This window comes from Bombina bombina, chromosome 7 (genome assembly GCF_027579735.1).
Source record: "Bombina bombina isolate aBomBom1 chromosome 7, aBomBom1.pri, whole genome shotgun sequence".
Taxonomy (NCBI): domain Eukaryota; kingdom Metazoa; phylum Chordata; class Amphibia; order Anura; family Bombinatoridae; genus Bombina; species Bombina bombina.
Window position 1 is genome coordinate 158001945 of NC_069505.1, and position 26541 is coordinate 158028485.

At 38.3% G+C, this 26541-nt stretch overlaps 1 protein-coding gene across 1 annotated transcript in view; it reads right to left on the bottom strand.

Moving 5' to 3' along the window:
• The window catches only part of LGR4 (leucine rich repeat containing G protein-coupled receptor 4), a 222783-nt gene that overhangs the window by 171856 nt on the left and 24386 nt on the right, over positions 1-26541 (bottom strand). The gene's annotated exons all lie outside the window — the stretch shown is intronic.

The window sequence follows — 26541 nt, forward strand, 5'->3', positions numbered from 1 at the left end:
TGGCATTGACGAGTGCAGCCAGAGGTAGAAGGCCTCATTCTTCCATTAGCATATGAAGGCAGATCGCCTCTATGTCACTGTATTAGCTTGCGGTGATGCCATAAGTGTGGGAGGGATGGAGGGAGGTGGACGGCACATCACAGGAGGGGAGGGTTACCTACGCTGCAGAAAAATTGAGTTGATGAGGGAGGTGGAGGGATGGGCCACTACACTACAGACATGTGTAATAACAGGGGTGGATCACTACACTACAGAAAAGTAATATTATTAAATAATAATATATTTAATAAATTACATTTCTATAAACTGGATACTGGCAGGCAGCTACCAGTAACTAATATGTCTGCTATTAGTTAGAAAAGGGAGGGATCCCCTACAGTGAAGAAGAAAAAAAAACATTAAAAAATTGTGCTAAACCTGCACACTGACAGACTATCTGCTAGTACCTAAGATGTTGATGACCAGTGGGGAGTAAAAGATGTCAGGTGGAACAGTAATGTCTACACTACAGCTAAAATTTACCTTACAAATTACCTGATAAACTCTTTTACTGCTGGGAATAATAGAAGTGTGATGCACAGCTGCAATTAGCAGTATTCTAATTACTAAAAAGCAACAGCAAAGCCATGCATGTCTGCTATTGCTGAACAAAGGGGATCCAAGATAAGCTTTTATAAATCATTTCTGCACGAACAGTATGCAAGTAATTGCCGTGAGACACCCAAAGTTTGTGAAAAATTAATGTATTTTTTGTTAGTTTTAAACAAGATCGCATTTGGTGGCGAAACGGTGCCATGAAATATTTCAAAATGGGTCTAGATCAATACCTTGGGCTGTCTACAAAAATATATATAGTTTTGATAGATAAATAAAAAACCAAAAGCTCTATTTCAGTTTAGATAATTATAGCAAAAATGCTAAATACTTTGAGTAAACTTTACACTAAAAATTCCTGGTCCTGAAGGGACTTTTCAGTTGCTAGAAAGGTTTGCAACACACTACAACTCTCTAGCCTTTTATGTCCGCCAGGGGGTTAAAGGGACACTGTAAGCAACATTTAATGATGCTTGTTATGAACTAACTACCAAAAATAAGCATGTTCTCAATAGGATCTCATTATGAGATTTTTACCATATCGCCATAATCTTCTTTAATAAATTAATTATTTTCCAAACCCACTCCGTGGGTTTACTTTGCTCGTCTCCAATCCTGGCTGTCAACTGCAGTTGGAATATGGCGCCTAAAATTCTCTCTGCGCATGCGCAAGATTGCACATCGTCACCGCAAATGTCACTCCACTAAAGACTGCCTGGAACATAGAAGACCTGCTCTATTGATCGTACATCATAAGATCCAGCAGTGCTTTAAAGATCAGGTCGTGCAGGCTAATAGTGTTTCTATTGTACATAGAAAGCCTGGAGAACCAATTGCATAGATTTTGGTCTAAAAAGCGCAAGGTGATTCCAATCTAGCTAAGGGCAATTTCGGCTTCAATAGTTGATAATGCGCATGCGAATGAGAACTATTTAGTCTGATAATGATATGCAAAAACACAAAATATGATTGGTTATAGTTTTAAAACAGGTAGTGCCGAAAATTAGGGGCTGGATATTATGATGTAATCATCCAAAAATAAAGATGCTTTTTTTAACGTTATGCGGCTTTGTTTTTCAACATTTGTAGGTCAGTAAGTTTTACTTCATACATCTTACTTATTACATGTGGTTTTTTATACTAAATTTAGTAAAAGTTAGTATTCCTTTAAGCTTCACAATAGCAAATGTTTGAAATAGGAAGGCAAAAATAAAAACTGGTTATAAACTTTAAAAATGTAAATAGTGCAGTGCTAAAATGCTGAAAGATATAGTAGTTTTATATTACATGTTTGCACTACAGGGAACTAGGTGAACACATCTGGTGAGTGAATGGCAAGAAGCATATGTGCATAGCCACTAACCAGCTTCCAGTAGTGCACTGTATCTACTGAGCCCACCTTTGTACGCTTTTCAAAAGAGAATCATTTGATAATAGAAGTAAATTGAGGAGTTTCTTACAATTGCACACACTATATGAATTAAGTTTCATGGTCCTTTTAAAGGGACAGTCAACACCAGAATTTTTGCTGTTTAAAAAGAAACATAATCCCTTTATTACCCGTTCCCCAGTTTTGCACAACCAACACAGTTATATTAATATACTTTTTACCTCTGTAATTATCTTGTATCTAAGCTTCTGCTGACTGCCCCCTTATTTAAGTTCTTTTGACAGACATGCAGTTTAGCCAATCAGTGCTCAGTCCTAGGTCACTTTACGTGCATGAGCTCAATGTTATCTATATGAAACATGTGAACTAATGCCCTCTAGTGGTCAAAATGCATTCAGATTAGAGGCAGTCTTCAAGGTCTAAGAAATTAGCATATGAACCTCCTAGTTTTAGCTTTCAACTAAGAATAGCAAGAGAACAAAGCAAAATTGGTGATGAAAGTAAATTGGGAAGTTGTTTAAAATTCCATGCCCTATTTAAATCATGAAAGTTTTTTTTGGACTTGACTGTCCCTTTAATTGTTTGCAGAGAGCTACAGGGACTGGTGTATTTTTTTTACTCACCCAATATACTTGCTCTAAAAAACAAACTCATAAAGTGCTCTACCTGAAAAGACCATAAACACAGGACAGGAATATGAACATATGGTGCCATTTGAATTGGCAAAGCTTCCAGTGGATTCAGGTTATTAAACCTCCACTTGACTCCAAGTTAAGTTAACTCTGTACACAACGATAGACTGAAGGTCAACATAAAACCAACAAATATTTTTCAGTTGTGACTTACACACAGGAGAACATCGAAACACCCCTTCTCTGCTAAGCAAATGCCCTTAAAAAGGGATATGAAACAAATTTTAAATTTAAAAGTTTTCAATGCACTTCTATCAAATTTGCTTCGTTCTCATGGAATTATTTGTTGGAGATACCTAGGTAGTGCTTTTGCAAATGGATAACATTCTTGCAAAAATGCTACCATACAGTTCTACAGACATGTGCAAGCTTCTGAAATTACGTCCCTACTTTTCAACAAAAGAAACCAAGAGAATGAAAAAAATTTTTATAATAGAAGACAGTAAATTGGAAAATTGCATGCTCTATCTGAATCATGAAAGAAGAATAAAATAGGTTTAGTATCCCTTTAAGCCTTACATTGTAATAAAAATGTGTGCAGTATTATTTGTTAGGCAAGTTACTACCACGTTTATTCATACATTTTATCCTAGCGCTGCGGAATCTGTTGGCGCTCTACAAATAACCGATAATAATAATACTAAGTTTCATCTGTGAAAAGCACAAATTGAACTTGCTATAAATTAACAAAAAATGACTATAAAGGGGTTTTAAAAAACACAGATACTGTAATATAAAAATTATAGTAAAAAAACTTTGCAATTGAATAATTCCTATCATTTCATTTTGAAAACTGTGGACTTTCAAACACCTACTATAAATTGACACTGCAGATTTAACAGTCATATTTCATTCAGCGATTGGTTGAACATTCTAGCGACTCATTTATAGATTAGCCATAACAGAGTAGATTAGATAAAGAGAAACTGCGGTTAGTATATGGCAGCACCCCCTGAAACTTAACACTTATTTATTTCAAATTGTATTTAACACAAATAAAAATTACTCAATATTCAACATTCCAAGCTTCTTAAAACAATTATATGAAACCCAAAAATGTTCTTTTGTGATTTAGACAGAACCATTTAAAAAAAAAAAGTTTCCAATTTATCAAGTTTGCTTCGTTGCCATGATATTCCGTGAAGAGATACTTAGGAAGGCAACTGGAGCACTACATGACCGGAAACAGTTGTAACATATGCCTGCCTGATATCACTGTCCCTTTAAAAAGGACACTGAACCCAAATTTTTTCTTTTGTGATTCAGATAGAGCATGAAATTTTAAGCATATTTCTAATTTACTCCTATTATCACATTTTCTTCATTCTCTTGGCATCTTTATTTGAAATGCAAGCTACACTTAAATTCATCTAATCGCAAGTATTCATATAAATCCATTTTGTTTCCTGGACACTGCTACTTAAACTCTGAACTTTATTCTAAGTTACAAGTATGCATTTGGTTATAATCACTCTAATTACTACAACATCATCTTACTCAGAACTTTATAACTATTCTCTGCTACAAGTTGTCATAGCTGAAATATCCTCCTTCAAATAGGTTAATATATTCAGAACTCTGCATCTATGTGTTCAGTTAAACAGCTTTCCTGTGATTCTCCAATATATGCACAAACCGTATTTAATGCCTTAAACTTGCAACTTGTCTATCCCGGTCACCTGTGTGCTGCTCTGCTTATTGCTGACATACAGCTCTATATATTATGTACTGTGAACCTGCAACAAACCTTTGCATCTATGAGTCAATCTACCAGTTTACTCTGAAGCCTGAACATCTTACATTGCTATATTTTTCACTCATGAATCCTGCAGCTATTGTATAGATACGTTTCACCCTCCATGAATTCTACAATAACTTCTTGCAACTACGAATCACAGAAGATCATCTATCCACATCCAGGATACTCTTCCCCGGGTCAGGGGTCGGTGTCTCCAATTCCCTACCACTGCCCCGAGGGTCTGTGTCCTGAGCGCATATACACCGGAACATGACAATAATACTGCCATCTAAAGCTCTTGCAAATCAATAATATTCTTGCAAAACTGCTGCCAAATATTTCTTCAGAAACGGGCCAGCTCCAAGCTTATGTCCCGGTTTTTCAACAAAAGAATAAAGAAAAATTTAATAGAAGTAAATTAGGAAGTTGTTTAAAAAAAAAATCACATGTTCGTTTTGGGTTTTATATCCCTTTAAAGCTTTCTTTTAAAATTGATTGCAAAAATATGTGCTTTCTGGGCCTGGAATGCAAGAGTCCTGATTTGATGACATAACATTTTGAAAACAAATTCTAGACAGAAATGGTATTATAAAAAAGTGTAGAATATTCAGAGCCCTAAACCTGTGGGGAAAAAAAAACAAAACAGTAAATTAAACTGCACTTTACAGAGGTTTTCCTAAAAATACACTTCACATGACCTTAAAGTTTCTTATTTATAGCTCAAGATTTTATTTGAATGTTTTGCTTCAAGACAAAAATCTAATTTTGTTTTAGAACACAATCTCTCAGGTAATAACTTACTGGAAGTACATATATTGGTGACTTAAAGGGACACTAAACCCAATTTGTTTCTTTAATTATTCAGATAGAGCAGCAACTTTCTAATTTTATTCCTATTATCATTTTTTCTTCGTTCTCTTGCCATCTTAAATTTAAAAGCAGTAATGTAAAGCTTAAGAGCCAGTCCTTTTTGGTTCCGAACTGGGCTATGCTTGCTTATTGGTTTGCTAAATGTAGTCACCAATACGCAAGCGCTATTTATGGTGCTGAACCTAAAATGGGCTGGCTCCTAAGCTTTACATTCCTGCTTTTTAAATAAAGATTGCAAGAGAACGAAGGAAAATTGATGATAGGAGTAAATTATTAAGATGCTAAAAATTGCATGCTCTATCTGAATCATGAAAGCAAACATTTGGGTTTAGTATAGCTTTGAATGGACATTAAACACTCACTACCGAGTCCAATAACAAATTAATTTCTATAATATGCAGCTCATTTCTGTATGAGTGTGCACTCTCCCTTCTAACAGGAATAGGAAAGCTCAACTTTCCAGAATTAAATTATAGGAAAAACTATATATTGAATATAGTTTATCTCTCCTGCTTTTGCAATAATTTACCACTGCAAAGACATGATTTTTACACTAGACAACTGTACAAAATATTCATGATGCATATTGGAGCTCTATTTAAACATCAAAATTATATATCTATAATATACATACATAGTGCACCCTGCAGGTTTTGGGCCCTGACTCTACAACATGCTACACAGTGCCTGATCAGTGCAGGAAGTACATTTTAAGCCCAAAAAGAAGTGCAACGAAGGAGAAAAATCCAATGTGAAGCCACTAGATTTACTATGGACTAAGGTTGCCACCCTTTCTGGATTTTAAATAAGAATTCGTTTTACAATTACATTATAACACACTTAAAATACATTTCACAAATATGTAATCTTTATTTCTGTATTTGAAAAGGGACATGAAACCCAATTGTTTTTATTTCACAAGTTAGAAAGAGAATGCAAATTTAAACAACTTTCCAATTTGCTTCTATTATCTAATTTGCTTCCTTCTCTTGGTATCAGTTGTTGAAAAACATATCAAAATAGGCTTAGTAGCTGCTAATTGGAGGTTGCACATAGATGTGTTGTGTGATTGGCTCACCCATGTGCATTGCTATTTCTTCGACAAAGGATATCTAAACAATGAAGTAAATTAGATAATAGAAGTAAATTTGAAAGTGGTTTAAAATTACATATTTTTTTGAGTTTCATGTCCCTTTAATCTTTAATTGTAACTTTGACATGGACCTTAAAAATCCTGGCAGCATCGGTAAAATGCCGTTTGGGTGGCAAATTTAATTATGACATAGGCAGCACTCAAAAACCCTAGGGTGTGATGTGAGGAACCACATCTGAAGGTGAACTCCAGTGCAGGCGCGCAGTTTCCAGAGGGCCTAGATTAACCCTATGACGCATGATCACGTGGCTAGGGGTACCCAGCGAGAGTTCCACAACAGCCTTCTCTCTACTAGCCCAACTGTCACAGTATGGGATGAGAGTTATAATACAAAAGCATAACAGAGCAATCTCTCATACTAGCGAGTACCGAGAAGGACAAAAAAAAAGCCTAGATAATCCATGGTTTCTCTCTGGATATAAGCATTGAAGTGCTGCATTGACATATAGTTATACAGTACAACTCCAAAAATCCGGACAACCTGAGAATCCGGACTCTGGAGTGATTACAACTTCCGGGTGTTGGTTTGTTACTGTGCATGGGCAAATTAGCATTCAGAGCAGAAACAAATCGACGGCACGCGAAAGAAGAGAGAAATCTGAGCTCCACAAATGTGCACTACAGTTTGCCATACATGACCGGTACCTGTGCAGGTATTTACCATCTTTACACTGCACAGTACCGTTATACCTGTATACTGTACTGTAGTTCTGTATTGTACAGTAGCGTACTGTACCAATGTTTCCTAAAGTGGATAAGGGGTCTAAACAGAAGCAGAGGAGAAACACTCTGAAATCACCGGGCCCAGTAGAAGCTCCATCCACAAACCGTTTACCGGGCACAGCAGATGTTAGCGCTCCGTGAACAAGCAGTTTCAGCATGTGCCGAAGAAATACTTGTAACGGAATGTACATATGCAGGTACAGTAATCTATTTTAATAAACAAGGTGATCTGTACAGTATTTATAATAAAAAACATTAACACATCTTCTTTATTATTTACAGGTATTTTATCAGCGATGTCTGAGAATCCGGAAAATACGGACCAGGCAAATCCCCATGCAGTCCGGATTTTCGGAGTTGTACTGTATGCCTAAACAAAAGCTGCCTTCTCAATATCTTTATACGGGAAGAACATTTTTAGCTGTCTAAATTGGCCACATTGAAGTTCATATACATACTGAACAGACTTTCAAGGGTATGTCTATGGACTGCTCTCGGACATCAAAAGAATACAAATCAGGTTAAAGGGCAACTGTAAGTAAATATTTTCTATGCCTGTTACTAACTAACTACCCCAAATACGCTTTTTATCAATAGCATTTCATTAACATATCTCTACCGTATGTCAGAAATCTTGTCTGCAAATTTAATTGTTTTCCAAACCCACTCCGCGGGTATCCTTTGCTCTGTACCAATCCGCTTACAATACCTAGGTTTCAAAATGGCGCTTTAAACACAAAGTTATTGGTTTAAGTATTTTGAACATGCAGTGCTGAAAATAGTGGGCAGGATAACGTGACATCATCGGCGAATAAAAGATATAACTTTTAGAACTTTATGAAACTTCGTTTTGGAGAAAATATAGGTCAGTAGGTTTTAATTTAATGTTTATTAACTTTAATATGTTAGTTGTTTAGCTTAAAAATTATAACAGAAAGTAATCCTTTAATTAAAACTACAGTTTAAATGCTGGAGAGCCATTTACTTTATATGCAGCTCTTTTGCAATGCAGTGTATAATTACCAGGATATATACAGTATGCATCTATGCTATTACTTCTTTAATGTGACATTAAAGTCAAGGAAAAAGACCTGGCAGGGACACAGGATGGCATGTGGTCATCACTTTTATTTTTTAAGACGCATAAAAAGTGCTTTAGTCACCTACGGCTTAGTGTCTCTAAGATGGCAGAAATGGAACGCAGCAAGGCAGATAAATATTGGCATATAAAAAAAAAAACTGCTGACTTGAAGCCAAAGTGCATAGCAAACAATGTCAAATGTCAACTGGCCCCAGTCACGTAGCTTCAGTTTATATTGGGGCAAGTATCCTAAAAGCAGATCTGTTTATCTACAATTACATCAAGCAAACAACGCACACCGTTTTTTTTTAATTATTTAAAGTCCCTCAAATGCACCAGTTTCAGAGCTCCACAAATAAATAACACACACACAAAACACTTGTTTAAAAAGGGACATGAAACCCCAAAATGTTCTTTTATGATTCAGATAGAAGATACAAGTTAACAAAACTTTCCAATTTGCTTTGTTTTCTTGGTATCCTTTGTTTAAAAACATACCTAGATAGGCTCAGGAGTTGGGAGCATATTCTGCTGGTGGCTGCACATAGAGTGCATTCAGTATTGAGACCCCTTCATTTTTTTCATATCTTGCTGTTATGTTGCAGCCTTATGCTAAAATGGTTTAAACTATTTTGTTCAATCTACACTCCATACCTCAATGACAAAGCGAAAACCAGGTTTGATAACTTCCCAAATTTATTAAAAAGCAAAAAAAAAAAAAAAAAAAAAAAAAAACACTGAAATATCAGGCATAATTATTCAAACCCTTTGCTATGACACTTTAAATTTTGCTCAGGCGCATACAATTTGTCTAGATCATCTTTGAGATGCATCTACACTTGTGGCAAAATCAATTACTTGGACATGATTTGGAAAGGCACACACCCCTGTCTATATAAAGGTCTCACAGCAGAAAATGTATATTAGAGCAAAAACCAAGCCATGAGGTCAAAGGAACTGCCTGCAGAGATCAGGAACAGGGTTGTGTCAAGGCACAGATCTGGGGGAAGGCTACGAAAAAAAAAAAAAAAAATTATAATATAATATATATTTATTTATTTTTTTACATAACCTGCATTGAAGGTTCCCAAGAGCACAGTGGCCTCCATAATTCTTAAATCAAATTAGTTTGGAACAACTAGGTCCTTTCCTAGAGCTGCCCCCAGCTAAATTGAACAATCAGGGGAGAAGGGCTTTGATAAAATGTGTCCAAGAACCCAATTATCAGGTATTTGAGTGCCAACAGACCCAATGGTCATTAACGTTGAGCTCCAGATTTCATGTGTGGAGATGGCAGAAACTTTAAGGACAATCATCACTACAACACTCACCCAACCTGGCCTTTATGGCAGAGCGGCCAGGCAGAAGCCTCTCCTCAGTTTAAGATACATAAAAGCCCACTTAGTATTTCCAAAAAGGCACCAGAAGGACTTTCAGACTGTGAGCAGCAAGGTTCTCTGGTCTAATGAAATGAAGATGTAACTGTTTGGACACAATTCCAAGTTTCATGTCTGGAGTAAACCAGGAACTGCTCATCAGCTGTGCAAGACCATCCCAGTGGTGACGCATGGTGATGGTAGGATTATGCTATGGGGGTGTTTTTCAGGGGCAGGGACTAGGGGTCTGGTCATGATTGAGGGAAGGCTGAACACAGCAAATTACACAGATATATTTAATGATAATCTGGTCAAGAGCGTTTAGGACCTAAAATTGGGTTGAAGGTTCAACTTCCAACAGGGCAATGACAATAAGCACAAAGCCAGCAAAATGCAAGAGAGGGTTAGGGAAACTCTGAATGCCTTTGAGTGGCCCAGCCAGAGCCTGGACTTGAACCTAATCGAACATATCCAAAGATGCCTGAAAATGGCTGTCCAACAACAGTTCCTATCTAACCTGAATGAGCTTGAGAGGATTTGCAGAGAAGAATGGGAGAAAATCCTTAAATACAGGTGTGCAAAGCTCGTCACATCATACCCGAAAAGACTTGAGGCTGTAATCGCTGCCAAAAGGTGCTTCAACCAAGTAATGAGTTAAGGGTCTGAATACTTATGTCAATTAGATATCTCGTTTTTTTGTTTGTTTTTTTAAATAAAATGTGCAGAACTATCAAAAACCTGCTTGTTGCTTTGGAATTAAGGGGTATGGTGTGTAGATTGATGTGAAAAAAATAATGTAAATCATTTTAGCATAAATGATGCAACAAAGTGAAAAAAGGGAGGTCTGAATACTTTCTGAATCCACTGTCTCTCTTATCATTGGCTTATTGATCCATTCAGCAGCTCAAAGTAGTGCATTGCTGCTCCATCAACAAAGGATACCAAAAGAATGATGCACAATTGTTAAACTTAAATTAAAACGTTGAAATTGTATGCTCTATATCAGGGGTCAGCAACCTTGGGCCCCCAGATGTTTTGGAACTACATTTCCCATGATGCTGAGACTGTTTAGGCTGTCTGAGCATCATGGGAAATGTAGTTCCAAAACATATGGGGCCCCAAGGTTGCTGAACCCTGCTCTATATGAATCATGAAAGAAAACAAAAATGTGTGTTATGTCCCTTTAACACGTGGAATAAACTTTCATAAGTGGCTATTGTTGCCAGCTATCAATGCTCTCTCAAATTCCAGCCTTAAACCCACCATATAAATTTTTCCACAGCCAATGATGATTTTGCCCCTTTTTTTGTGCAATTGTCAGCTAGTGTTTTAATACCCCCAAGAATGCCAACACCACAAAAAAAGTTTTGTTTACCCTCTTTGGGAGTCAGTAATACACAAAGATATGCAGTGTAACATTACTCTAGGCAATAATTGTAATGCAGAGAAAGATAGCAAGCAGGGGGCTTTAAAAAATAATAATGCCTTTAATAATAATAATGCCTTTTTAATACAATAAACTTCTTGCTCATTTTTGCTAATTTACTTAACGGGCCATGATACCCAAACGTTGAAACACTTTAAAGTGCTGCAGCATAGTTGTAGAAAGCCGACTAGAAAATATCACCTGAATACCTCTATGTAAAAAAGGAAGATATTTTACCTCAAAATGTCCTAAGTGTTCACACCCCATTGTAAAGGACTTTAAGCAGCAAATCAGTACGTCTGCCCCGGGACCTGCAAGGGAGCGAGCTTTGTGCACACCCATTTCCCTATTCAGTTTAAGGACGTTTACTATGAAATCTCATGAGTGTTAAGTGAAATCTCATGAGATCACAGTAAAAGTTCATGACCTCAGCAATGTTGATGCCGATTGGCTGCAGCTGGACAGCAGCTGTTGTATAACCTTTTACTCAACACTTACTCTGGTGAGCTGAGGAAGTTGTGAGGGTAAAATATCTTCCTCTTTTACATAGAGCTGCTCAAGTGATATTTTCCTGACAGCTTTTTACAGTTATACTGCATCAGTTTAAAGTGATTTAGCATATGCGTATTATGTCCCTTTATTATTATAAATAGATATGTTAAATTTATGTTAAGACAAGCATTAGGCAAGTGCTATGATATGGTGTAAGATAGATTGTTTTGTATTATAGTTGCTTCAGAAAGTCGTTTAAAATGTATACTCCATAAATAAGTTTTTTTTGTTGTTCTCTTGGTATATTTTGTTGAAAAGCAGGGACGTAAGATTAGGAGTGTGCACGTGTCTGGAGCACTATATTGCATCAATTTAACAAAGTTATATGACAGCACCATTTCCTGCCACGTAATGCTCCAGACACCTACCTAGGTGTCTCTTCAACAAAGAATAACATAGGATCAAAGCAAAATTTGATAGAAGTAAATTGAAAGTTTTTTTAAATGTTTATTCTCTATCACTAAAGAAAATATTTGGGTTCCATATTCCTTTAAGCCCTGAGGCCAAAATAGATTCCCTGTCAAATCCAGAGGTGGTGTTTTTCCAAGTGATGTTGTGGGTGGCAATCAGTTTGGGAACATCTCTTCTAGATAAATGATTGCTCAGACATCTGATTTGCTGCCTAGATCATATATTTTGTCTAAAAAGGATCCGTGAACGCAAAGGTTTAAATTTCCTAAATACTACAGAGGGCTTGAGATGTCTATTGAAAAAGTTTTGAGTGAAACTTAGTACACCAAAAAAAATAAAAAAAAGGGAAATGTAGTACACAAATACAAATAATGCAATGTAGGTTGTCAAAAATTTCTTTATCAAAGAAAAAAAAACAAAAAAAAAAACCACCAAGCAGATGCAACTTTATTAAAAACATTGTTTAATGCAATTTGCTAAAAGTTAGTTGTTTTTTTCTCTCTGTACTTCTGCATTATTTGGTTATTTTAAAAAAATATATATTTTATACAGTTAAACAAAATTAACAGTAAATCAAAATACTCAAAGCTATCCATATTTATCCTTGGTCCCTATTAATTTGCAGCTGCCCTTTTAAATAAGAGGAAAAAAAAAAAACAGCCAATAATTGGCTTCTTTCACCTCCGTTAACCACGAACAAAAGCGTCAGTTCTATTCAGAATGAGGAGAGTTCACCAATGCTCGACCGGTTTCCCTAGCCAATGGAAATCATAACAATGACCCCATAGCCTCCCCCCTCTTTTGTTGAGTCTTTCAAAGCCCTTAATTAAGACTCGCACAAAGCACCCCTACAGGCACTGCTCAATAATGAATTACACGCCTGTTTTCCTGATAAAAGAAAAGAAAAAATTCAGAAACATCTTGAGAACACACAAAAATGCACTGCCATCCTTATAACAAATAATAATAATAAAAAAGCACAGATCATTTCATTTTTAGGATTTTCATGTAACACTACAAATTGTAAAATTGTACCTTTTTTAAAGTAGTTCATATTCAGTGAGTGAATATTTAAAAAAAAATTGAGGCTTCTTTGATCCATATTTTTCAAAATTGTTAGGATATGGGATACAAAAGGAAATTTCTTAAATATGTCTTTTTCTAGAAGACAACATGCATTTAAAAAGCACCAGTGGTTTCAGGTCTTTAGTGTTAAATTACAGCTTATATCATTTACCTCTGGTCTACATACTGATCTATACAAGAGACTGACAGTGGCGTAGGTCCCTTTTAAAGGGCCATTAATAACTAAACATTTTATGCGTTGTTGAAATGGCAACATTATTGCAATATACATTCATTATTTTGCTGCCTTTTGTTGAAAAATACATCTAAAATGTGTGCTTGCTTTACTTTCTCCCAGGAAGGTTTGGGGTTAATACATTTAGGCAATTTATGTAAGCTTTTGCTTAGATCACTCTCCCTCAAAGATTCTCAGCAGTCACATGTTTGAAAAGGGTGGATTATCAGTATTGCTTCAACAATCATGATAAGAGAATCATTCTTTGCAATAGTAACTAAGCTGAATCAGTGCTAAAACCACCTTAAGGGAAGAAATAAGGGTAAGCTTCCCCAGTCTCTCTCAACCGCACATGTGAAAACAGAATTGTGCTATATCTGAATATTAGTTTTTGATTGGTTAGAGAGGATTCTTTTGTTCTGGTGGGACAGGGAAATCAGTAGAATAAACATAATATACTCAGAAAAAATAAAGCTGCTGTTTTCGTTGTAAAATTATTCTCCGATATGAAGGTTTAAAGGGACAGTCTACACCAGAATTTTTATTGTTTTAAAAGATAGCTAATCCCTTTATTACCCATTTCCCAGTTTTGCATAACCAACACAGTTATAATAATATACTTTTAACCTCTGTGATTATCTTGTATCTAAGCCTCTGCAAACTGCCCCTTTTTTCAGTTCTTTTGACAGACTTGCAGTCTAGCCAATCAGTGCCTGCTCCCAGATAAATTCTCGTGCACAGTGTTATCTATATGAAATACGTGAACTAACACCCTCTAGTGTTGAAAAACTGTAAAAATGCAATCTGAAAGAGGTGGGCTTCAAGGTCTAAGAAATTAGCATATGAACCTCCTAGGTTAAGCTTTCAACTAAGAATATAAAGAGAACAAAGCAAAATTGGTGATAAAAGTAAATTGGAAAATTGTTTAAAATGAAATGCTCTATCTGAATCATGAAAGTTTATTTTGGCCTAGACTGTCCCTTTAAATCATGTAGTTTACAATTTGTATTTGATGGTCCTTTTTAAAAAAAATAAAAATTATTTATTTACACTACTGGTAAGTAGTGAGGGATCTTTTTTTTTTACCCTCAGTCTTATTTCTTTGTGACAGCTCCAGAAAAGGACTTAAAATCCACTGACAGTTTCTAGTTAAGAGAGAAAAGTTACTAGCCCATGGGGGAAAAAGTTAAATCCACTCAATATTAAAGGGACAGTTTAGTCAAAATTAAACTTTCATGATTGGTACGCTTTGTTAAAAGCTAAACCTTGGTACGTCATATGCTAATTTTTAACCCCTGAAGGTGCACCTTATCTCAGTGCATTCTGACTGTTTTTCACAGCTAGACAACGCTAGTTCATATACGCCATATAGATAACATTGTGCTCCCTCCTGTGGAGTTACCTAGGAGTCCGCACAGATTTGCTAAAATGCAAGCCTGTCAAAAGAACTTAAATAGGGGGGCAGTCTGCAGAGGCTTAGAAACAAGGTAATCAGAGAGGAAAAAGTTTATATACATACATACATACTGCTTGGGATTGGAAACGTTTAGGATTTAAGAATAGTTTGGCTTTTGGAATATTTATGTATATGCATCAGTTTGGAAAGGGGATGGGACCAAGTGTAAACAATGTTACGTAATTTAGGCAATATTTAAATATTATAATACAGCTTGTACATGTAACATAAGATAGTTTTATATAACAATACTTTAGTATGCATAGCATCATCAGAAAGATAGTACAGTACTGTAAATCAGAAAGGTAATAGTGGTTTTAAACAGACCAATAGTATTTTAGAATACAACAAACGGAAGGCAAAGAAGATGGTAACTTTGGTAATTTTTATTTATTTAAAAAAAAAAAAAAAATGAAAGTCTGGATTTTTGAATAATGACCTAAAAAAATATGTTACAGGCGCATAAAAAGTCCTATAAATTATATCTCTGATTCATATAGCCGAGATGAAATTTGTTATGGTTTAATAAAAACAGTAAAATGAAATGTTTTTAAAAGAATATGAAGTTAAATGTAAAGAAATGCAAAAAACAAAAACAAAACATGACCAACGGCATCAAAACATTGCCAATTGTTTTGAGGACTCCCCCATGTTGAGTAAATAAAGATAGATATATAGATAGATATAGATAAGATAGATAGAGATAAGATAGATAAAATATAGATAAGATAGATATAGGAGCTATATAGATATATTGAGATACACATATATAGGAGGAAGTATATTTAAATATTGTGCTTTTGTTTGTTTTTTGGGACTACTGCCGCACTAGAGTGCTGTTTCCTAAACTGATATTCATGCAATGTGTTGCAGGCAGCACAGGAATGTGGAGAGGTTCAGGGTAACAGCAAAAGGCATGTGATAGCTCACAGCACACAGAGTGCTGCAGAGATTACCCGTAACAAGCCCCTATGGAGTAGAAAATCCTTAGTAAAATTTCATGCAGGGATGTGTATACAGGGCAAAAGGTAACACAAACATGTGGAAAACAAATAATATGTTGACCTAGCAGGAAAATACTAATAGATCAATAGACTTCAATCAAAACAAGGTAGACCATGAAAATATCAAACATAAATCCGTACTGTCAATATTAAGACCCTATAAGCCAGGGGTAGAAAAATCTGTTTAAAAGTAAGTTCCAGTATATAGGAGCCGGACAGTGGTATTTGTAGAGATGTATGGAGAATCATTTTTTTTTTTTTAAATGGTTAAAAGCCAGGGATAAAATTCTAAGAGTCAGTGCATCTACCACGACTTCTTGATTTGTATAACCCTGTTCTAAAGAGGTTTTTATGAACCTTTCAACATAGATTTATTTATATGAATTGCCCAATGTAAGTGTCCCTTTAAAACAGGTAAGAGAGTCACTCCCTATCTTGAAACTATAATCAAGAATGTAGGGATTACTTTAATCTGTAATTACACTGGCGTGATTTTCCTGCCTTACTGCGAAGATGATGATGCAACAAGGCTGATAAATAGCTGTTCAGCTGTATTACATTTTTTCCCCTCTACCTGGGACATTTTTGCAAGAGACGCATTCTCCTCTAAATGCTGTAACATTTTGGTGGCGTATAGATAGAATTTAGATAGAATCCTTAAATGAAAGGCATGGGAAATGTTGCTAACACCCAAAGTTAACAAAAAATGTTAATATAAAGTTTCCCTTAAAGGGACACTAAACCCAATTTTTTTCTTTCATGATTCAGATAGAGCATGCAATTTTAAGTAACTTTCTAATTTACTCCTATTCTAAATTTGTCTTAGTTCTCTGGCTATCTTTATTTAAAAAGCAGGAATTTGATGCATAGGAGCCGGCCCATTTTTGGTTGAGAACCTGGGTTATGCATGCTTATTGGTGGGTAAATGTCAGCCTCCAATAAGCAAGCACTATCCATGGTGCTGAACCTAAAATGGGCTGGCTGCTAAGATTTACAGTCCTGGTTTTAAAATAAAGATAGCAAGAGAACGCAGAAAAATAGGAGTAAATTAGAAAGGTGCTTAAAATGTCATGCTCTATCTGAATCATGAAAGAAAAAAATTGGGTTCAGTGTCTCTTTAAATTGATATTAAAGTAACCACAATAAAAAAGGATATGAAACCCAAATATTTTGTGATTCAGACATAACATACCATTTTTTTTAAAAAAGTTTGGAACTTACTACTATTATAAAATTTGTAAAAAGAAAGTGCAGTCCTTACGTCACACGTTAAGCAGCAAGATACACATCATGTCCCAAGTAATCCAAGCCTTCACAGCTACATATAGCACAAGCATACAGCGGTATATAAGGCAGTGTCACAGGTTCGACTGACTCACCACACCAAGGAAGGCCGACATGTAGACATCCGTCGGGGGACTCAGCAATATACAGCCTTCAGGCCTCACCCCATTCATGACAGGAGACAACAGTAGCTCACCCCGGTCACCGCTCGTTCTTCGTGGCAATCACCAGCATCAGTGCATCCACTCCTCCGCGGCATAAAGACTGGCGTGTAGTTCCATAGCACTTCCGGGTGACGTCAGGTACCCATGTGACATACGCTTACTGCGTCTCCGCTTCCGACCGCTGTATACTGCTCTGCTTGGTGTTCCTATAGGGACCAAACCTTCAAGCTGGGAAACACACTGTAGATGCAGGATAGGAGGACTCCTATTCCTCCCAATAGGTATTAGAAAAAAACGATCCAAAACAGCAGTATTCCAATTAAAAATAGTTAGTCAGCTTTATTCAAAATTAAAAATACAAGGGCATCAAGGTAAAAAAGGGAAGTAGAAAAAGCCGGTCTTACGCGTTTCGGCAAAAACACAGCCGTAATCATAGACCATCAATTAATTTTGAATAAAGCTGACTATTATAAAATTTGCTTAGTTTCCATGATATTCTGTGAAGAGATACCTAGGTAGGCACCTGAAGCACAACATGGCAGGAAATAGTGCGGCCATCTAGTGCTCTTGCAAATGGATAACATTTCTACAAAACTAAGGACATACAGTGCTTCAGAAAAGGGCCAACTCCTAAGCATTATGTCCCTGCTTATCAACAAAAGATGCAAAGAGAAGGAAGAAAAAAAATAATAATAGATGTAAAAGTAGAAAGTTGTTTAAAATCACATGCTCTGTTATCACAATTTACACAGGTGTGCAACCCAGGGAGTGTTCTAGAAATAGATTTATTACATAAAAGTAACTAATTAAACTGAGATTGTGTCATACAATATGGATGTCATCAACAAGTTTGTCATTTTGCCTCTGTATCTTGCAGCTGTCTACCAGTCTCAGAGTTGGAGTACCTTACTGAACTATAAGGTTTCATAATACGAGTCAGTAAAACTAAAAGCTTTTGTCAAGAGTCAGAAAATCTGACTTGACTTACCATGCACATAAGGGGCACATGCTGGGGCCAATGGATTGTATTAAATTTCTTCTGAGACAATTAAAGTATTAATTCTGAAGAGCTCTATTGATCTTACTCTGGTTAATGTCGCTATTCAACCTATCCTAGAACATAGCACTTCAAATAACTACAATGTTAACCCCTTAGGGATGGAGCTGTATTGCAAGGTAATCAGATTTAAAAAAAAACCTTGTTCCTATTAACCATTTCATCAAATTGCTCTGGAAGCACCATAAAAATGTTTATGAGGATCACTAATCCTCAAACAAAGCCATAGAACTTTTTAACCCATTTGCAACAACCACCATATCCTGTTTGTCTGCTGCTGCAAGGGTTTCCAAGGCTGTAGGATCGAGTGTCTCGCTGACCGAGGAGACGGGTAAAATTATTGTTGATAACACTGCCAGACTGCTCACACTCACCATTCCTGCACAGATGATGCACTTTTTTTTTTTTTTACACAAAAGCAAAGAAAAATGAATGCCTCACAAACCTAGGTTTTAAAAATTCTGCAAATTTGATAAACTATTTTATTTTCAGCATTTGCAGGTTACATAAATTGCTAGGGAGGTTAGTGCAAGGCTAATTTTAAAAGGGCAATCTATTGCAGTCTCAGCTTACTGTGGCGGACATGTATTAACTGCCATGCGGTCAAGGTTCTCAACTTGCTAACCTGTCTGCGCGGCTTTGTGGCATACCCCGTTCGTCTACTGCCAATATGTACTATTACACAGTCAAGCTAATTGTGTGTGTAACGCCGCCCCCTTCTAGAGAGGGGCCTGTCAATCACCTCGCACTAAAGTGTTCAGGGCGATTTCTCTCTGCCAGACAACTCAGAAGTGGTGGAAAGCGTGACTGATGACCGCTGCTTCTTACATTGCAGGAAGCAGGCTTGCATGTGCAAATCTGCCTTGCAAAGACTCTAAAACAGCTTATGCTGCCTAGTACATGGAGCCTAAGTGTTTTACCACCACAAAGGGGTTAAAGGGAAAGTATACCGTAAAATGATTTCCTTTATTGTAATTACAATTACTTGTTATAGCAGCTGCAGAGTATAAAAAGTATGAGAAATTGCATTTTCAGGTTTGTGTATATGAAATATCTGGTTTTGTGCTTTGAAACCACAGGCTATTATAATGAGATCTGTTTTTACCTGCAACCTCAACCCATTGTGTTTTCACTTTACACACTTGCTCCTTATCTTAGATTTGTCTGTAAACCAAAGCTCAATACTTAGAGAGAACAATGGAAAATTATCATTTTATTAGTTCTCTCTTCTATACCCCACAGGAAGTGTAATTTCTTCTGCTGGCTGTGTTTACATAGCCTGTCACTAGCCTGGATAGAAACGCTTTATAGGTAAGGATACCTGGGTATATCACAGCCCAATTCAGCTATTTCAAATGCCAAAATAAGGGTAAACAAGCTACCTGTAAAAAAATGTAATACACTCCATCAGGCAAAATGGATCATTTGGAACAAATAAAAAGGGAGAAAACTGTCCCTTTAAGCATATAGGTAAAGTCCTGCTTGGGAATATCTTGTACTGCAGTTTTCAAGCACAGAACCACTGGCAATTGGCAAGTCATGTAACTTTCACTCCTGATTGGCTGTGTCCAACTTTTGAGCTGCAAAGTGGGACTTCACTGTTTGCAGGTACTAAAACACATAGTTATCTAGGGTCACTAATGAAAATATCACACACTGTAACCAATCAGAGCATCAGCATGTCATGTTTGCATTATGGCGCTTTAATTTTGTGACGCATACAGTACAATCTCACCGTTAAAACCAAAATGTTTTTTTATTTTGTATTTTTTAGCAATTATAGAAGGGACTTTAAATGCCTTGAGATTTTTTTTAGATAAAAAGTGTCTAGTTATGCACAGCTAAACAACTTTGCAATATACTTTCATGATTTATTTTGCCCTCTTCATGTAATTTAGTTTGAAAATGGTGGCTTTTCCAATTCTCTGAGCTGAAAATACAGTGCAGACTTCACAGTGCCAACGCAGCTATATAATTTTCCCTAATGAGCTTTAGCAGATGGCTGCAAAACAATGCACTTTATAATAACCTTCTCAGATGCAGACTCAAGCAAGTTGTAGGGAAAAAAAGATGTTAACTTGTTTTAAAAAAAATATTCTGACTTGGCTATACTATATAAATACACATAAGTCTTAAAATATCCTCTCCTCCTAAAAATACTACATTCATTTGGCATCCGAAACACAGCCCCTCTCCTGGTTTGCCTCATATCTCTCAAACCGCTCGTTTTCAGTTTCCTTTAACAACATATCTTGCAATCCTATGCCTCTCTCAGTTGGAGTACTGCTCTGTCTTGGGCCCCTTGCTTTTCTCTCTCTATACATCCTCCCTTGGAAAACTTATAGCCTCCTTTGGATTCCAGTACCACCTATATGCTGATGATACCCAAATCTATCTTTCCTCTCCTGATATCTCTCCCTCTTTACTCAGCCAAAATTTCCAACTGTCTCTCTGCACTTTCCTCTTGGATGTCTTCACACCATCTCCAATCAATCTGTCCAAAACTGAGCTGCTTCTTATTCCTCCCTCTTCGAGACATCCAACACCTGACATTTCTCTGATGGTTGGAGACTCTATTCTCAACACCTCACCCCAGGTCCGCTGTCACGGGGGTCACACTAGACTCAGAGCTCACATTCACTAACTAAAAAAATAACTTATTCATTCACTCATTTTGTCACACATTGATTATTGCAATCTACTCCTAAATGGCCTTCCAAAACACCGCCTCTCCTCCCTCCAATCTGTTATGAATGCTTCTGCTAGACTCATCCACCTAAGTCACCGCTCTACATCAGCTGCTCTGCCAGTCTTACTGGCTCCCCATACACTCTAGAATACAATTTAAAGTATTAACCCTGACTTATAAAGCACTCAACAGTCTAACTCCCAACTATATTTCCTCCCTCATCGTGAAATATTACCCACCCCGCCCTCTTCGATCAACCTCTGACCTACGTCTCTCCACTCCTGTTATCTCTACGTCCCACTCCCACCTCCAAGACTTTGCACGTGCTGCTCCTGTCCTCTGGAACTCTCTACCCCGCTCCATAAGACTGTCTCCAACCTTGTATAGCTTCAGACGCTCCTCGAAAACCCACCTATTCAGAGAGGCTTACTGTCTCTCATATATCTCTCATCTGAACCAAACTAATACATGAACTGCCTGACTCACTGCTGCAACTACAACCAATGTGACAAGCTACCCCAACCTTATGTCTCTGCACCCTAAACCTGTAGACTGTGAGCTCTCCGGAGCAGGACCCTCTACCTCCTGTACTAGATTTGTTTAGTTTTTTGACAGTACATTCGCACACACCAATATCATTTTAAAAGACCACTAAACCCCAATATTTGCATCAAATGCACAGCTTTGATGAGTTTGAAATAACAGTTCTACTCCAATCCATGACATGACGAACACATACATTTTTTAAAATTTACCCTCATCTTGAATTACACATGCTTTTTTTTTTTTTAAATGACAAAATGTGGGGTGCAGCCAGTAAGTAGCCACATTGCCTGCCCCCCCCCCAAACAAATAGGAAAGAACACGCCCACAGCTTTGCTTTAGGATGAGTCAAATACACTAGTGTATTTAGAATTCATGCACTATATCAGATATCCTCAAACTTGGCCCTCCAGAGGTTTTGGAACTACATTTCCCATGATGCTCAGCGAGTTTGAGGATGTCTGCACGCGTTTTTTTGCCAAGCACACCAAAGTTCTTTACACACACATACATATATACATACACACTAGGCTCCCAGGGGGAGGGGCAAAGCAGAATTTTCAAACATAATAATTTACAGAAAAAACAGAATTTATGTTTACCTGATAAATTTCTTTCTCCAACGGTGTGTCCGGTCCACGGCGTCATCCTTACTTGTGGGATATTCTCCTCCCCAACAGGAAATGGCAAAGAGCCCAGCAAAGCTGGTCACATGATCCCTCCTAGGCTCCGCCTACCCCAGTCATTCGACCGACGTTAAGGAGGAATATTTGCATAGGAGAAACCATATGGTACCGTGGTGACTGTAGTTAAAGAAAATAAAATATCAGACCTGATTAAAAAAACCAGGGCGGGCCGTGGACCGGACACACCGTTGGAGAAAGAAATTTATCAGGTAAACATAAATTCTGTTTTCTCCAACATAGGTGTGTCCGGTCCACGGCGTCATCCTTACTTGTGGGAACCAATACCAAAGCTTTAGGACACGGATGAAGGGAGGGAGCAAATCAGGTCACCTAAATGGAAGGCACCACGGCTTGCAAAACCTTTCTCCCAAAAATAGCCTCAGAAGAAGCAAAAGTATCAAACTTGTAAAATTTGGTAAAAGTGTGCAGTGAAGACCAAGTCGCTGCCCTACATATCTGATCAACAGAAGCCTCGTTCTTGAAGGCCCATGTGGAAGCCACAGCCCTAGTGGAATGAGCTGTGATTCTTTCGGGAGGCTGCCGTCCGGCAGTCTCGTAAGCCAATCTGATGATGCTTTTAATCCAAAAAGAGAGAGAGGTAGAAGTTGCTTTTTGACCTCTCCTTTTACCTGAATAAACAACAAACAAGGAAGATGTTTGTCTAAAATCCTTAGTAGCATCTAAATAGAATTTTAGAGCGCGAACAACATCCAAATTGTGCAACAAACGTTCCTTCTTTGAAACTGGTTTTGGACACAGAGAAGGTACGATAATCTCCTGGTTAATGTTTTTGTTAGAAACAACTTTTGGAAGAAAACCAGGTTTAGTACGTAAAACCACCTTATCTGCATGGAACACCAGATAAGGAGGAGAACACTGCAGAGCAGATAATTCTGAGACTCTTCTAGCAGAAGAAATCGCAACTAAAAACAAAACTTTCCAAGATAATAACTTAATATCAACGGAATGTAAGGGTTCAAACGGAACCCCCTGAAGAACTGAAAGAACTAAATTGAGACTCCAAGGAGGAGTCAAAGGTTTGTAAACAGGCTTGATTCTAACCAGAGCCTGAACAAAGGCTTGAACATCTGGCACAGCTGCCAGCTTTTTGTGAAGTAATACCGACAAGGCAGAAATCTGTCCCTTCAGGGAACTTGCAGATAATCCTTTTTCCAATCCTTCTTGAAGGAAGGATAGAATCCTAGGAATCTTAACCTTGTCCCAAGGGAATCCTTTAGATTCACACCAACAGATATATTTTTTCCAAATTTTGTGGTAAATCTTTCTAGTCACAGGCTTTCTGGCCTGAACAAGAGTATCGATCACAGAATCTGAGAATCCTCGCTTCGATAAAATCAAGCGTTCAATCTCCAAGCAGTCAGCTGGAGTGAAACCAGATTCGGATGTTCGAACGGACCCTGAACAAGAAGGTCTCGTCTCAAAGGTAGCTTCCAAGGTGGAGCCGATGACATATTCACCAGATCTGCATACCAAGTCCTGCGTGGCCACGCAGGAGCTATCAAGATCACCGACGCCCTCTCCTGCTTGATCCTGGCTATCAGCCTGGGGATGAGAGGAAATGGCGGGAACACATAAGCTAGTTTGAAGGTCCAAGGTGCTACTAGTGCATCCACTAGAGCCGCCTTGGGATCCCTGGATCTGGCCCCGTAGCAAGGAACTTTGAAGTTCTGACGAGAGGCCATCAGATCCATGTCTGGAATGCCCCACAGGTGAGTGACTCGGGCAAAGATTTCCGGATGGAGTTCCCACTCCCCCGGATGCAATGTCTGACGACTCAGAAAATCCGCTTCCCAATTTTCCACTCCTGGGATGTGGATAGCAGACAGGTGGCAGGAGTGAGACTCCGCCCAAAGAATAATTTTGGTTACTTCTTCCATCGCTAGGGAACTCCTTGTTCCCCCCTGATGGTTGATGTACGCAACAGTCGTCATGTTGTCTGATTGAAACCGTATGAACCTGGTCCTCGCAAGCTGGGGCCAGGCCTGGAGCGCATTGAATATCGCTCTCAGTTCCAGAATATTTATCGGTAGAAGAGATTCTTCCCGAGACCAAAGACCCTGAGCTTTCAGGGATCCCCAGACCGCGCCCCAGCCTATCAGACTGGCGTCGGTCGTGACAATGACCCACTCTGGTCTGTGGAACATCATCCCTTGAGACAGATTGTCCAGGGACAGCCACCAACGGAGTGAGTCTCTGGTCCTCTGATTTACTTGTATCTTCGGAGACAAGTCTGTATAGTCCCCATTCCACTGACTGAGCATGCACAGTTGTAATGGTCTTAGATGAATGCGCGCAAAAGGAACTATGTCCATCGCCGCCACCATCAACCCGATCACTTCCATGCACTGAGCTATGGAAGGAAGAGGAACGGAATGAAGTATCCGACAAGAGTCCAGAAGCTTTGTTTTTCTGGCCTCTGTTAGAAAGATCCTCATTTCTAAGGAGTCTATAATTGTTCCCAAGAAGGGAACCCTTGTTGACGGGGATAGAGAACTCTTTTCCACGTTCACTTTCCAGCCGTGAGATCTGAGAAAGGCCAGGACAATGTCCGTGTGAGCCTTTGCTTGAGGAAGGGACGACGCTTGAATCAGAATGTCGTCCAGGTAAGGTACTACTGCAATGCCCCTTGGTCTTAGCACCGCTAGAAGGGACCCTAGTACCTTTGTGAAAATCCTTGGAGCAGTGGCTAATCCGAAAGGAAGCGCCACGAACTGGTAATGTTTGTCCAGGAATGCAAACCCTAGGAACCGATGATGTTCCTTGTGGATAGGAATATGTAGATACGCATCCTTTAAATCCACCGTGGTCATAAATTGACCTTCCTGGATGGAAGGAAGGATAGTTCGAATGGTTTCCATCTTGAACGATGGGACCTTGAGAAATTTGTTTAAGATCTTGAGATCTAGGATTGGTCTGAACGTTCCCTCTTTTTTGGGAACTATGAACAGATTGGAGTAGAACCCCATCCCTTGTTCTCTTAATGGAACAGGATGAATCACTCCCATTTTTAACAGGTCTTCTACACAATGTAAGAACGCCTGTCTTTTTATGTGGTCTGAAGACAACTGCGACTTGTGGAACCTCCCCCTTGGGGGAAGTCCCTTGAATTCCAGAAGATAACCCTGGGAGACTATTTCTAGCGCCCAAGGATCCAGAACATCTCTTGCCCAAGCCTGAGCGAAGAGAGAGAGTCTGCCCCCCACCAGATCCGGTCCCGGATCGGGGGCCAATATTTCATGCTGTCTTGGTAGCAGTGGCAGGTTTCTTGGCCTGCTTTCCCTTGTTCCAGCCTTGCATTGGTCTCCAAGCTGGCTTGGCCTGAGAAGTATTACCCTCTTGCTTAGAGGACGTAGCACCTTGGGCTGGTCCGTTTTTACGAAAGGGACGAAAATTAGTTTTTGCCTTGAAGGGCCGATCCTGAGGAAGGGCGTGGCCCTTACCCCCAGTGATATCAGAGATAATCTCTTTCAAGTCAGGACCAAACAGCGTTTTCCCCTTGAAAGGAATGTTTAGTAGCTTGTTCTTGGAAGACGCATCAGCCGACCAAGATTTCAACCAAAGCGCTCTGCGCGCCACAATAGCAAACCCAGAGTTCTTAGCCGCTAACTTAGCCAATTGCAAAGAGGCGTCTAGAGTGAAAGAATTAGCCAATTTGAGAGCATTGATTCTGTCCATAATCTCCTCATAAGGAGGAGAGTCACTATCGAGCACCTTAAGCAGTTCATCAAACCAGAAATATGCGGCTGTAGTGACAGGGACAATGCATGAAATGGGTTGTAGAAGGTAACCCTGCTGAACAAACATCTTTTTAAGCAAACCTTCTAATTTTTTATCCATAGGATCTTTGAAAGCACAACTATCCTCTATGGGAATAGTGGTGCGTTTGTTTAAAGTAGAAACCGCTCCCTCGACCTTGGGGACTGACTGCCATAAGTCCTTTCTGGGGTCGACCATAGGAAACAATTTTTTAAATATGGGGGGAGGGACGAAAGGAATACCGGGCCTTTCCCATTCTTTATTAACAATGTCCGCCACCCGCTTGGGTATAGGAAAAGCTTCTGGGAGCCCCGGCACCTCTAGGAACTTGTCCATTTTACATAGTTTCTCTGGGATGACTAAATTTTCACAATCATCCAGAGTGGATAATACCTCCTTCAGCAAAATGCGGAGATGTTCCAATTTAAATTTAAATGTAATCACATCAGATTCAGCCTGCTGAGAAATGTTCCCTAAATCAGTAATTTCTCCCTCAGACAAAACCTCCCTGGCCCCCTCAGATTGGGTTAGGGGCCCTTCAGAGATATTAATATCAGCGTCGTCATGCTCTTCAG